The 14,274-nt window shown below is 35.2% G+C and overlaps 1 pseudogene; it reads left to right on the top strand.

Moving 5' to 3' along the window:
* The first annotated feature begins 12,191 nt into the window (after window positions 1-12,191).
* Window positions 12,192-13,264, top strand: LOC105985310 (annotated as a pseudogene).
* Window positions 13,265-14,274: the final 1,010 nt, after the last annotated feature.

Raw genomic sequence — 14,274 nt, 5'->3', positions numbered from 1 at the left:
AAAAAAAATTTATTTAAAAGATGCTGTACAGAAAGGTTTCGGTTACATGAGTAAGGTAATGAGTACATTTCTTGTAGAGCATTGTTATCCCCTCCTTTGTTTTTCTCCTACTATCCCTTTCTACCCCTCCTTTTCCCCTCCCTCCTCCATCTGAGGTTGTAAGGTTCATTTGCAACATAGTGTCCTGTGAGTCTCATTGCTGCCATGGGTCAACCTTTGTCCTTTTTTCAGCATTTTTTAAATTTCCCTTCCCCTCCCCAAATTAGGTAAATGTATATACAAGATGCAGGGTACCAAAATCAAATACAGTGATAACAGGGAATATACCATAGGGAGAAGAACATACAAAAGAAACAAAAGAAAAATCACATAGTACATTAAAAACAACAATGACAACAAAAAAAATCCTTCTGTGTCCATACCTTGGGGTTCATCTCACTTAGCATCATCTTAAATGGTCACGTGTACATACTTTTGAGCTTTTCTACTCATCTGCTCAACTTCTGTGGCCATAGAAGAAATGTAAATCAACATTGAGATACCACCTCATTCCACTTAGTGAATGGCTATAATAAAAAAAAATCTAATAACAACAGATGCTGGAGAGGATGTGGCCAAAAGGGAACCTTACTTCACTGTTGGTGGGAATGTAAACTTGTTCAACCACTCACTCTGGAAAGCAGTAGGGAGATTTCTCAAAAGACTCCACATAGAGCTCTCCTATGACCCAGCAATCCCACTTCTGGGTATTTACCAAAATGATCACAAATAAAGCCATATTAAAATTACCAGCACTATTATGTTTATCGCAGTATTATTCACCATAGCTAAGATATGGAACCAGCCCAGATCAAAAAAATGTGTTGTCTATATGCAATGAAATTCTATGCTTCCATCAAAAAGAATGATACAGACCCATTTGTTAGGACATGGAAAGACTTGAAAAAAAAATCATATTAAGTGAAGTAAGCCAGACCCAAAGAAATTTAGATCTCATGTTTTCCCTTATTTGCAATAATTAGTATACATCTAGGATAATCCAGCATTTTTTAAACTGAGATGGAGACTTTCAACCGTCTTTGCTTAGACTGACCTGGATCAATGGTCCTGCTGATCTCAGCCTTCCATGCAGCTGAAAGGCAGATGCTTCCCTGGTACTGAACCTACTACATATACATTTGTATACCATTTACTGTTAGTAAACAATCATTGTAATTTGTTGTCATATAATAAATATAAAGATTATTTTTAAAGCTACATAGTAGGGAACAAGAAGTTAGTTATATAATGTACAATTACCTGTTTCTGGAAAGTTAATCTATCAGATACCTAAATAAGTAAAAACAACTACCCAACAGGTGAAGGTCCCACTTTGTTTCCTCCCAAACAGCTCTGTGATTAAAGTTGCCTGAAGAAGTTTTCATTCATGTGCCATTTACAATGTATAGGTTCCTTTACAAGTGCCATGTAATGCTGGAAAATTTAGTTAAGTAGTGTCCATGTTGCAATGTATTATTAGACGCTTTATTTGTCCAAGATCATAGCATTGGTGAGGGGCATCATTTGGACCTGAGTCTGTGTAATTCACACACTGTGCCATCTTCATAACCCTCTGGCTTAAGCTCTCTAAATCATGTTTTCTGATAAATAATTGTGCTACATGACACAATCACACTCTATCCAACTCTCCATGTCTCTGTATCCTTTCCTAACTGCAGACCATTTTTTAATCTATTCACACCTCTACAATTTCATCTTTCTGTTTTTACTGGTCAGAATTTTTCTTTAGCTTTTTTTATAAACACAATAAATGGGATGTTTTCCAACAGTCTTTTCCTGATTTCTTTTGCCTTAATTTTACATGACTTACTTCACTTTATTATGCTTTATTTTAAAAAAGTATCCATGGGCTGAGAAGGTGGCTCAGTGGTAGAGCACTTGCCTTGCATGCCTGAGGCCCTGGGTTCCATTCCTCAGTACCACATGAGCAAAAAGAAAAAAGCCGGACGTGGCTCTGTGGCTCAAGTTTTAGAGTGCTAGCCTTGAGCTGAAGAGCTGAGGGACAGTGCCCAGGCCCAGAATTCAGGTCCCATGACCAGACCCCCCCGCAAAAAAAGTATCCATGCAATATTACATACAATAAAAAATAAAGTCTATCTTAGCCATCATAGGGGAAGAGTTGCTATAAGTGGAAATTATATGATATATATACCTAATTTTTAAATTATATTTAAAAATTAATTATCAGTATTATTTTTAAGGATCACTATGACCTGAAAAAATATATGGTTAATGACATTTATTTTTGTCTGTCTAGCACATTATTTTTTAAATTATGCAATATGAATTAGAGACAATTATGTTCCTATTCTATGTTTAATATCTATAGAAGTTCCTTTATGCTGTTAAAATTCAGTAAATTATATAATACCATACCATTATATCAGATTTGTTTTAAAATTGTAAAAGGGAGTACATCAAGAAGTTAAATTACAGTAGTGATTTCTGAGAACCAAGTTACTATTTAAAAATTGTATGAGAAAACAAGTTTCAGATAGGCTGTTGTTGAAATGTCTACCCAAATTTAAATATGCCTGAAAAGATTGAGTGTTAGAAATAAAATGAATCAACCCATAACTTCTTATAAAATGCTACTTTCACCAGCCATGGAAGTAGGAATCATTTACCTTTCAGTTCTTATAGATCTTCTACTTCTCTATTAGCACCTAAATCTTGATATATGAAGAGCTTTTGTTAACTTAAAGATGGTCAAACAAATGCAATATGGCTGCTTTTGATGGAGAATGGGACCATGAACCCTACACTTGCTAAGACCTGCAGCTAAGAAAATAGATTATCAACCATGCAGAACAGTCCTGTCAGGGTCTTAGTTTTTATTTTAATTCCATTTTGAAGCCTAAGTCAAATTTCTTACCTACAGAATTTTAAAATAATAAAGTGTGTTATTTAAAGCAGCCACTTTGTGGTAATTTGTTAGTGAAATATTACAACTATAAAGCTAGGCAAGAAGTAACAAGTTAAAGAAGAAATGTAATCATTACCTTACTTATGTAACTGTACCCTCCATTGTATATCATCTCAACAATATTAAAAACAAAACAAAACAACTAGGCAATAGTGGCTATTGCCTATAATTCTAGCTACTCAGCACTCTGAGATAGGAGGATGCAGTGCCCAGAAAGGAAATTGAAACTCTTATCTCCATTTAAGCAAAAAACAAACAAAGAAAGGAAGGATGGCTGTTGCTCAAGAGGCTGAACACTAACTAGCCTTGAGCAAAAAATGTTCAGAGACAGTGCCTGGGGCCTGACTTAAGGCCCCAGGACCAGTATGACAACAAAAACAAAATTACAAATATAAAACAGTGTTTAGGTATTTCATCCATAGCATTAGCACACATCAGGAAATACATTTATTACTGAATATTGTTTCATTGCCTGAGAATAACTACCGAAAGTCTTTAAAAAAGGTATAGCCAGGCACCGGTGTCACACACTGGTAATCCTAGCTACTCAGGAAACCTGCTTATCTCTAATAAACTATTCAGAAAAAGCAGGAAATGGTGCTGTGGCTCAAGTAGTAGGGCACTAGATTAGAGAGCACTTGAACACAGAGAGGATCATGGTCAGAGCTCAGGCCATGAGTTCAGGCACCAGGACTGGCAAAAAATAAAAATAAATAAATAAATAAATAAAACAAACAAACAGTATCGGTAAATAATGTTCATGTGTCTGTGTTCTTCCCAGACATTTCATATGCTCATTTCATTCATTGAAGTTATTTTAGTGAACACAAATAAGTTACTAGCTTCAAGTTATTTTACTAAACATACAAGATAAGTGTAAGGTCAAATTTTGTGAATCTCACAGGATTAAAGACTCTGGTTCAAAATATCCTGGATTTATGTCCTTAAGTCACTAGCAGTGGTGAAAAATGGCAATATCCAAGAACAAATGACAAAGAAAACAGTCCACTTCATGGTTAAGAATCAAGAAAAATAAAGCAAAGTGCTGGAATCACACAGTCCCCCAAACAGATGTCCAATGATGAAAGGACCTCATAAAGTTTCACCTGCCTTTAAGTACCACCCTAGAGGAAAAAGTCTGTAAATTATTGGCTTTTGAGTGGCATTCAACATCTAGACTACAAAAAATGGTATTTCTTTTTCTCTTTCTTCTTATAAAGACACCAGTAAGTTTTCACCCCAATGATTTCCTCACCTTACTTAACTCCTTGAAGGATTTGATTGCAAGTGACATCACACTAAGGTTGGGGCTTTGATGTGTCAGCTCAGTTCAGACAATTTCAGTGACTATTGTCCCATGTTTGTAAAAATGTGTGTGAATGGGTAGGATTAAATGTCTAGAACGTGTGGCTAAAATTTTAATTTTAATGTTATATTTATAAATACCAACCCATCATCCAGTTTGAAGTTCTAGTGGGAATCCTAATGGATACATACCTTAATAAATGGTACTTTTCTCACTATGGGGAAAATGTTGAACTTCCTCTTTTCAGGTATATATTCTATCTTTCACAGATTGTAAAACATGTATTTGTCAGAGGTACCATGCATAATTTGCTAAGAAGAGGGTAGTACTTAATGAAAACTAATAAATTATAATCACCTATTTAATAGAGAAAGTCTACTCTCCCTTTATCAAAAATCGCTAAAGAATAAAATCTAAGTTGAAGGTCAGAAGCAGGTCAGTTATTTGTCTTCCTTTTCAGATTCAAAGACATTAGCCATTTAACCCTGAGAACTCTCAAGAACTTTATGTAAAAACAGTTGGTGCCCAAATAAAATATTTTCTGTCTTATTTCAATTAACTTTTCTAGTTCTTATAAATGTTTATTGAACCTGGCACCAGTAGCTCATGCCTGTAATCCTAGCTACTCAGGAGGCTGAGATCCGAGCATTGCCAGCCTGTTCAGGAAAGTCCACTGGATTCATCTCTAATTAACCACCAGAAAACCATAAGTGGTGCTGTTGCTCAAGTGTTAGAGTGCTTGCCTTGAACTGAAGAACTCAGGAACAGTGCCCAGGTCCAGAGTTCAATACCCATGACAGACAATAAATAAATAAATAAAATGTATATGTATATATATTCTTTTATTCCAATCTTATTTTTGTTTAAATAAATGAGTGTTCTCTTCCACAGTGACAAACTCCATTAAAATACATTTTCTGTATTCATTTGTATTATTTAAATTGGATAATACCATAAAATTTGATATGTTAGAACACTCATCTTGTTACTTTGAAGGGGGCCAGTTAGCTGACAATACTTTTCATTCAATGGAATCCATACTTTCCAGAGTTTCTTAATAGTTTTTAAATGATAGTACACTGGTTCATCAAAACTACAGAGCTTATAGGTATTACCAGGATGTTGACTAACTACATTTGTAATAGATTTGTTTGGATTTAGACATTAATATCTGGGTTAAGCTAAAAAATGTGATTTACTTATAGTGCATTCTTTTGAACAATGAATTGAGTGAATTACTATTTCTGTATTCCTTTCTATAATCAATGTTGGCAGTGATGATAATGATGATAATGATCAGGATTTTTATTTTTAAAATAGACAAAATAAATAATGTCTATATGAAATACACTGTTCTGTGCCCTTTCTCTGTTTCAGTACATTTATTTCATAAGACATTTGAGAAACAGAATGGATTGGCAGTCCCCAGTTGGCCCATAAATAGAAAGGACCTGAGGACTGTCTTTCTAAGGCAATGTACTGCAATAGAAAATAAATTGATTTCTAGCAGCAGTTTCTGTTGCTGCTGAGACACAGGTATGATTCTTCCAGACAAAAAATGAAGGACTTTGTTTCCATGGAGATGCAGAAACTTGTAAAAACCTACTCTTCTTGTCTGATGTCCATTTATTATAAACATTGAAGAAAGTATTGAAATTTTTAATATTTTCCCAGTTTTGTTTCTTTCCTTCACTTTGACTTTGAGTGTGTTCCAAGAGCAGGATCAACATAGATGTGTTCTCTATGACTGTATCCTGTGCATGAAGTCTTACTTACCCAGAAGAAAAATATCTGTTCCTGTTTTCATCTTTGGAATAAAAACATGAACATAGATTCATTTAGCACTATGTTTCTGTACCCTAGAACCTATGGGGCTGAAGTCTGTTCTACGCATTACAGGTTAGTACTGACATTGTTGCCCCCATCAGCAAAATGCCAGCAGAATCCTCATGGGTATGGCAATCAAATCAGCCACCTGAGTATACAATCCCTGTAGTTGAGAACATCTAGTCTGTGGCATGTGAGCACTGATATTTGCTAATCTTTAATGGTAATATTAATTTGGCTACAGGGAGAAAAGCATTTAACTTTGTCATTTCCAGGAATTTGCCTCACCAAATATTAACCTGCCATGTAGGTAGCTCATCTTTCTACATTCAGTTACAACATCTCTACAGAGCATAAGGCAGCTATGTAACTATCTCTTGTTCTGTATTTTTATACTGTAATTGCTCCAAGAAAACAGGTCAAGTAGGAAAGGTTCATCACTCTTGCCTTGTTTTTCAGAGACCTGGCATAGTATATAGAATTTTATGAAATGAACCAAAGCTGAAAATGAATGAAACAGTGCAACAAACTGAGAAGCATTCTGAATCTAGAGAACCTTGAGGAGGTGAGAGACTACAGGACATTAATTCAAAGTCAGAGTGAGCTACAACCACATATAAAGATAGGGTATTAGGTCAAAGTCAGTCAAGCTGACAAGGTTTTAGAGGAAACAGTATGTCTAGTGATAAACATACTTCAAGGCAGCAAGGAAGCCTACCTTATAGATAAAAGTTTATAGTCAATCCCAGTGATCAGTTTTCCTTACAGCGTATTGTATAAGACCAAATTTTAGTAGATACGAAGAATTACTAAGTATGGTTGAGGAAAAATGAAGACAAATGTAAATGTAAATATATTTAAGAAAGCAAAAAGGAAGAAAGTGTTGAGGATATGATATATGCCTGGTACATAGAAAAGTTTGGAATGCAAATATTTATCATTCTTTAACATGAACATACTTAGACCTAGCAAAATACAATTAACTGATCATGAACTGATTGAACTCCTCAATTTGATGGTGTTAACCCTGTTTGGAGTTTGTTTTTCATCATCAAAACATTTCTAATTGAGTACTGCTTAAGAAACAAGCTTCCTCCTTCTACCCCATCTGGCATTTGTAGAAAAGAGTAATCAGCCACATTTTCAAGCCAATTGCTAGGCCTGAATGGATGAAAGCAACGGCACAGTTCATGTGTAATAGTTTCACAAATATGTCTTTAGTAAGTATTTTGCTTGTTGTATTTGATAAATGATGCTTGATATAAATGACTTATCATTGGTACCTGTAACTCTGATATTTGCATACGTATCTATCTGCTATCAGGCAAGCTTATTAGAGTATGTCCCTTTTATACTTTGTTTTCATAAATTTCCTAAATATTGTACTTAGAGCTTAATTTTTCACCTTACTGGTTTAGGGAATATAATACAGGTTTTCCAAAAGAGGAATAGCTGTGACTAACTCTAGTGTGAGAACACAAGAAAATATGTCATCAACTCTATGTAGTTAGTAGTAAGAACAGAATTGATGTGTGTTGAATTAAAATTGAATTCCTGGTTGGTTAAACTGTATCAAAAGTGGAAAGGTATTCTGAATCTTTCTCATTCAGTCAATGAATGATTTAGTGGTCAATGAAATTCCAGTCAATGTACACTAATGCGCACAGTCCTGATTAGCTGCTTCTCACCTATACAGATTTTAATTATTGATCCTTACTCTCAGTCCCACAAGCTGAATACATTAGAATATTTTTTAAACTCCAGTCTAAAATCATCATACTGAGTTCTCACATAACTGGACTAATGAAGAATGCAAGATTTTAGTTCTCTTTTGAGTTAATTCAGATTTTGTTATGCATAAAGATTTTGTTATGAAAGCTACATGATGCTTATAAATTATTTATATACTACCTTCTATACAGGTAGAGATAACAAAATTAGAAAATTACAGGAAAACTTAAGTACTATAAAAGTATAGCATTACAATTACTTAAGGAAGTATGAAGCCATAAAAACAAAACTGGCCCATCATAAGTGGCTCACTCAGGAGGCTGAGATCTGAGGATGCAGTTTGAAGCAGCCTCAGCAGGGAAGTTTATGAGAATTTTAGCTCAAATTAATGATTAAAAAAACCTGAAGTGGCACTGTGGCTCAAGTGGTAGAGTACCATCCTTGAGCAAAAGGAGCTCAGGGACAACACCAAGGATGAGTTCAAACCAGAAAGAAAAATAAAAGTTTTATTATCAAATCATCATAGAGATGAGTAAAATTCCATTGTGCCTATATACCACATTTTCTTGATCCATTGTCCATTGATGGACATCTTGACTGATTCCATATCTATGCTATGATGATTAGTGCCTCTAGTAAACATGGTTATACTGGTGGTTTTAATGTAACGTTGTTTGTTTTCTATCAGACAAATGCATAGGAGTGTGATTGATGGGTTTTAGGGTAGTTCTATGTTTAGTGCTTTGAAGAACCTCCATAGTTCTTTTTTCTTTTTAATTTATTTTTTTATTGTGAAAATACTGTACAGAGGGGTTACAATTACATGGGCAAGATAATGAGTACATTTCTTATCAAGCATTGTAGCCTCCTCCTTTGTTTCCTCCCTCCGCCCCCTCCACCCAATCCTCCCCCCACCCTCCCCGCTCCTGCACGAAAGTTGTAAAGTTCGTTTTCGACATAACGACTTAACATTTCGACATAACATCTTATTGTTGCAATGAGTCCACCTGTATCCCTATTTAAACGATTTGTTTTTCTCCTTCCCCTCCACAAATTATACCAACATGAAATACAGTGAAAGCAGGGGTTATACTGTGGGGGAGGGACATACAAAGCTGCAAAGAAATAATCTTATAAATGTGTTAGAAACAATCACATGAAAGAAAAAAAACATTTGAATACATATCTTAGGGTTCATTTCCCTAACATCACCTTATCTGACCTTTTCTGCTTGACTCAGATATATACTAGATATTGCAAATAAGGGAGACCATGGGACCTATGTTTCTTTGGGCCTGGCTTACTTCACTTAATATAATTTTTTCCAAGTCTTTCCATTTCCTAACAAATGGGGCAATTCATTATTTCTGATAGAGGCATAGAATTCCATTGTGTATATATAGCACATTTTCTTGATCCATCCAGAGTGGTTAGAAAGAATGATTTTGCACTATTTGGAAGCAAATGCAAATACTTTTTAAAAATTATATTAATTAAAGTAAGCCAGATCCAGAAAACAAAGGTTTCATGGTTTCCCTCATTTTTGGGGGATAGAATATGCCTATAAATCTATAAGCAAACATGACAGTTGGTGTGTAAATGGTTACAAATGAATTAAAGTGTAGTAGACTCTCTGGAAAACTCAAGTAGTATAATCTTTTAGGAAGACTAGGCCAACAAAATCCGTATCAGGAAATGGATACACATAAGAAGGGAGTTAGGTCCAAAGGGAGAGGGGAAGAAAAATGAAGTGAAGGACAAACAATACATTCAAGAATTCACTGTATGCCGGTGGCTCACGCCTGTAGTCCTAGCTACTCAGGAGGCTGAGATCTGAGGATTGCAGTTCAAAGCCAGCCCGGGCAGGAAAGTCTGTGAAACTCTTATCTCCAATAAACCACCAGAAAACTGGAAGTGGCACTGTAGCTCAAGTGGTAGAGCTCTTGCCTTGCTCTGAAGAGCTGAGGGACAGCACCCAGGCCCAGAGTTCAAGCCCCGTGACCGATAAAAATAATAATAATATTATTATTTGTATATACCACAAAATTAAGAGAAATAAGGGAAGATGTGGGTAAAAGGGGAATGAAAATGTTCAAAGGATGACACTGGTCAAGATGCATTATATTCATAAACTGCTTTGCTAAATGACACCTTCTTCATATAACTACTTAAAGATAATAAGAACTTAAAATGATTATTTGTTTGCAAATGTGAATATTTTTGCCAGCCTTAAATTATTTTTATATTATTATTTTTGTTAAACATAAATATAGCTTAACATTTTTCTAATATCTGTATTTTTATTACTTAAAAATGGCAAATACAGATATCATTTTCACCAAAATATCTTAGTGTGATTCTTTTTACATTATGACATGAACACACATAGTAAATTATTCCTTATTTCTTTTCATCTCAACACTGAATGAAAAAGAAATTCAAATAATTGAAAGCAGTGCATATTTTAAAATGAAATGTTTGAGTTATAACGAATTTAATAATGTACGGCAAATAGATTATAACCAACACCAGTATCTCACATCTGTATGCCTAGCTAGTTAGGAGGCTGCGATCTCAAGATGCTTGTTTGAAGCCAGCTGATCAGGAAAGTTTATGAAATTCTTATGTTCAATTAATCATCAAAAAGCCAAAGTATAGCCATGGCTCAAAATGTCATGGACAGCATTCAAGCCCTGAGTTCAAGCCCCAGGGCAGCCTATGTGAAATTTTTTAGTGTTGTTGGTGTTGTTTGTGTTTGTATTTTTAAAAATCACTTTAGCAGGGAAAGGGTGGGGTACAGAAATTGAGGGACAAAGGATGAACAAATGCAGTCCTGGTTTTCAGTATATACTGCATGTAAAACAGACTTTGCATCTTGTGGGCAAGGACAGGAGGGGGAAATAGAAGTTAAACAAAGGAAAGAGATGACATTGTCCCAAAAATTATGCTTATTACCTGATTTATGAAATGTTCAATACCTTAATTACAACAATTATTATCATTATGCTAAAAATAAATAAAGTTCACTTAAATATAAAAAAATTCACCTTTTTTAAGTCACAGACAATTTACTAAAGGAAGTTTTCATTGGTTATTCCAACATACATGTTCACTTATGTAATCAAATCTAAATGACACAATTGACTCTATCAATTTTATGTTTAACTGAATATAATGATAAAACCTAGATTAGGAGATTTTAGTATTAAGCCAATTTGCTTTTCATTTATTCATATGTGTATTTTAGAGCTAATAGCATCATCATTGCTGTAGACATCATGACTCTTTATAATGTTAACCTTTATGTGTCAGAGTAGTGATTAATATTTGAATGGGAACACAAAAATGAAGTTGATCCACAATATCATGCAGACCATCATCCAATTCAAAGAAAACAAAACAGAAATAGGGAGGAGAGAGAAATGTATGCTCTCTTTCTCTTTCTTTCTCTCTTCATCTCCCCTTTTCTGTTGAAATCCACAGTTTTGTAATAATATTGCCAGTTCAAGGAAAATTCATGACTCCTGAAAAACAACTATCCTACTCAATTAGTTAATAATCATAATTTTAATAAGCAAATGAGCAGAAATGTAATTTTCCTATATCATTTGTGTTAATGACCAATATTTTGGTCTAAAGAGCCGAACAAATGGACTTTAATACCGTTGTTTCCTCCATTATAACACAGGAATAGCATTCATATGAGAAACATGGATAAGGCATGGGTCCTTATCTTGTGTTTGTGCTTAGATAAAATAAGAGAAAACCATTTTCCATGATTCTTACAGGAGCTCTTTTTGATCAAAATATAAATTCCCATGACTTTTCCTCAAAAGTGATACTATCATTAAAATGTGTACTGAAATTGCAGAGTTTATGAAAGAAAACCTCTCATTATTATGTATTCTTAATTGCATCTGAACTAGTCAAAGCTCTTTATTCTGATTTAACATAAAACTTCCCTTTTAATAGGAGTATTAGAAAGGAAAACATATACTTTGTGAAGAGCTTACAGTGTCTTGAATGAAATGCACTTACATATCTGAATTTCTGTTTAAATTTGTGTGTTTTTTTTTCTTTTTATACCGAAGGCATTAGCACCAAGAAAGATAAAGGCACCATAAAACAATTTGACGTGAAGAAAACTTGCAACGGTTTGGAATCAGTCATGGGAGATAGGTTTATTTACATTTTGGTATGTGTATGTTCTTCAGTTTATTTGAGAGTGTCCATAACAATTTAAAAATTAAAGTTTTGCAGGCCAGCTCTGCCCCCGACGCCAGGCGCCGGACCCAGGCTCTGCCATGATCTGATGCTCCACTGGCTGCCCCAGAGGCTGCCATGTCTGGGTACAGAGGCGGCCCTGCCCCCAGCCCTGCCCTGGTCTCAGCCTGCGGAGCCCAATACCCCTCTGAACTCTTCCCTCCCTTCCTCCACCCCATCAGGATGATAAGAGCCTTGAAAGAAGATGATGCATCCGGAGAGACTTCAGCGTGCAAACCTTTATTTGTCTGGCTTGCACCGTCATTTTCATTCCATGCTGCTGGCCTTCAGAGGCCGGACAGCTGCCTCATTCACATCACTGCAGTGACCGTCACCAGCCAAACATAAGTGACCAACATGTTTCTGCCTTATATTCTGACCTGATTAAGCAACCTCTAAGTAACCAGGTGATGCCGGATACTGTCATGTTACAGAAGCTGGGATGCCCCAAACCTTCCGCGATCCAGCCACTGCTCCCCTGAGAAAACTTTCTGTTGACTTGATCAAAACATACAAGCATATTAATGAGGTTTGCTATACAAAAACGAAGCGAGGACTCCAACAAGGTCAGGTAGACAATTCTAGTCACAAGAAGGAGTGGAAGGTTTACAATGATGTTTACGATGATGATAACTATCATTACATTGCAAGTAAACCTAGAAAAGTGGATGGACAGTTATGAAATTGACTCCTTGATAGGCAAAGGTTCCTTTGGACAGGTTGTGAAAGCAAATGATCCGGTGGAGCAAGAATGGGTTGCCATTAAAATAATCAAATCCAGACTGAAGTTCGACTTCTTGAACTCATGAACAAACATGACACTGAAATGAAATACTATAGAGTGCATTTGAAACGCCACTTTATGTTTTGAAAAAAATCTTCGTTTGGTTTTTGAAATGCTGCCCTACAACCTCTATGACTTACTTAGGAACACCGATTTCCAAGGGGTCTTTTTGAACCTAACATGAAAGTTTGCACCACAGATGTACACTGCACTGCTTTTCCTTGTGACTACAGAACTAAGTATCATTTGCTGTGACCTAAAACCTGAGAACATCCTTCTTTGGAACCCCCAACGGACCACAATCAAAACTGTTGACTTTGGCAGTTCTAGTCACTTTTTTAATGGTCAATTCCATGTTGCTGACTAAGTCAAATTTTTTTTTAAAGAAAAGGAGGTTTTTATATGTAAGAGTGACAAAAGAAAGGATTAATGACTACATAAGTGAATGGAAGCTTGGAGATAATTATTTTTATAAACCACAAAAGATTTTGTTGTTAATCAGGAAATCCATATTTATTTTGTAATTAAATGTTAAGCCTGTGTTTTTTTTTGAGCTTGGTAATTCATAAAGGTTTACAGTAAATAAAAGGATATCATCTCAAATCTAGCACTACCTGAAGGAATTCATTTGTTACTGCTATACAGGAGTGTGGACTAGAAAGCTGACACTATGTGGTCAGGTCATTTTTTTTTCTGTACAGGTTACCACATCTTAGCAAGCACCAAAGAATGAAAGCAGTTTCCAAGATGATATTTAAATAAAGAAAAAAAAATCCAATGCTTCTACATACTGTGTTACATTACAGTCCAGTTTTGTGTGCTTTACTACACAGTTTGATTACAAGATTTCTGTGCATTGTAAACATAAGCAGCATGGAAAAGGTTAAATACATGTGTTCAGATTATAAGATCTAGTCTGGACTTGCTGCGTATATTGTAACATTAATGAAAACAAGAACCCCTTTTGTATTATAGTCATGAGGTCTTATGTATGAGAAACAGTTAATAATTTGTAAAAAAAAAATCTAAGATAAACATTGTTTAGTAGTCTAATTTACAGAAATACTTTCAAGTTACACCAAGATGTTTGGACAGGGGTACTTTAAGCAAAAGCATTTGCAATGATAATAAAACTAATATAAATAGCACAAATATCACTGGGGACCGGTGGTTCATGCCTGTAATGCTAACTACTCAGGAAGCTGAGATCTGAGGATTGCTGTTCAATGCCAGCTGGGGCAGGAAAGTCAGTGAAAGTCTTATCTCCAATAAACCACCAGAACTAATAACAACAGATGCTGGAGGGGATGTGGACAGAAAGGAACCTTACTTCATTGTTGGTGGGAATGTAAACTTGTCCAACCACTTTGGAAAGCA

This window comes from Dipodomys ordii, unplaced genomic scaffold (genome assembly GCF_000151885.1).
Source record: "Dipodomys ordii isolate 6190 unplaced genomic scaffold, Dord_2.0 Scaffold28, whole genome shotgun sequence".
Taxonomy (NCBI): Eukaryota; Metazoa; Chordata; class Mammalia; order Rodentia; family Heteromyidae; genus Dipodomys; species Dipodomys ordii.
Note: the sequence above shows the minus strand (reverse complement) of the source record. Positions and strands in the feature narration are given on the sequence as shown.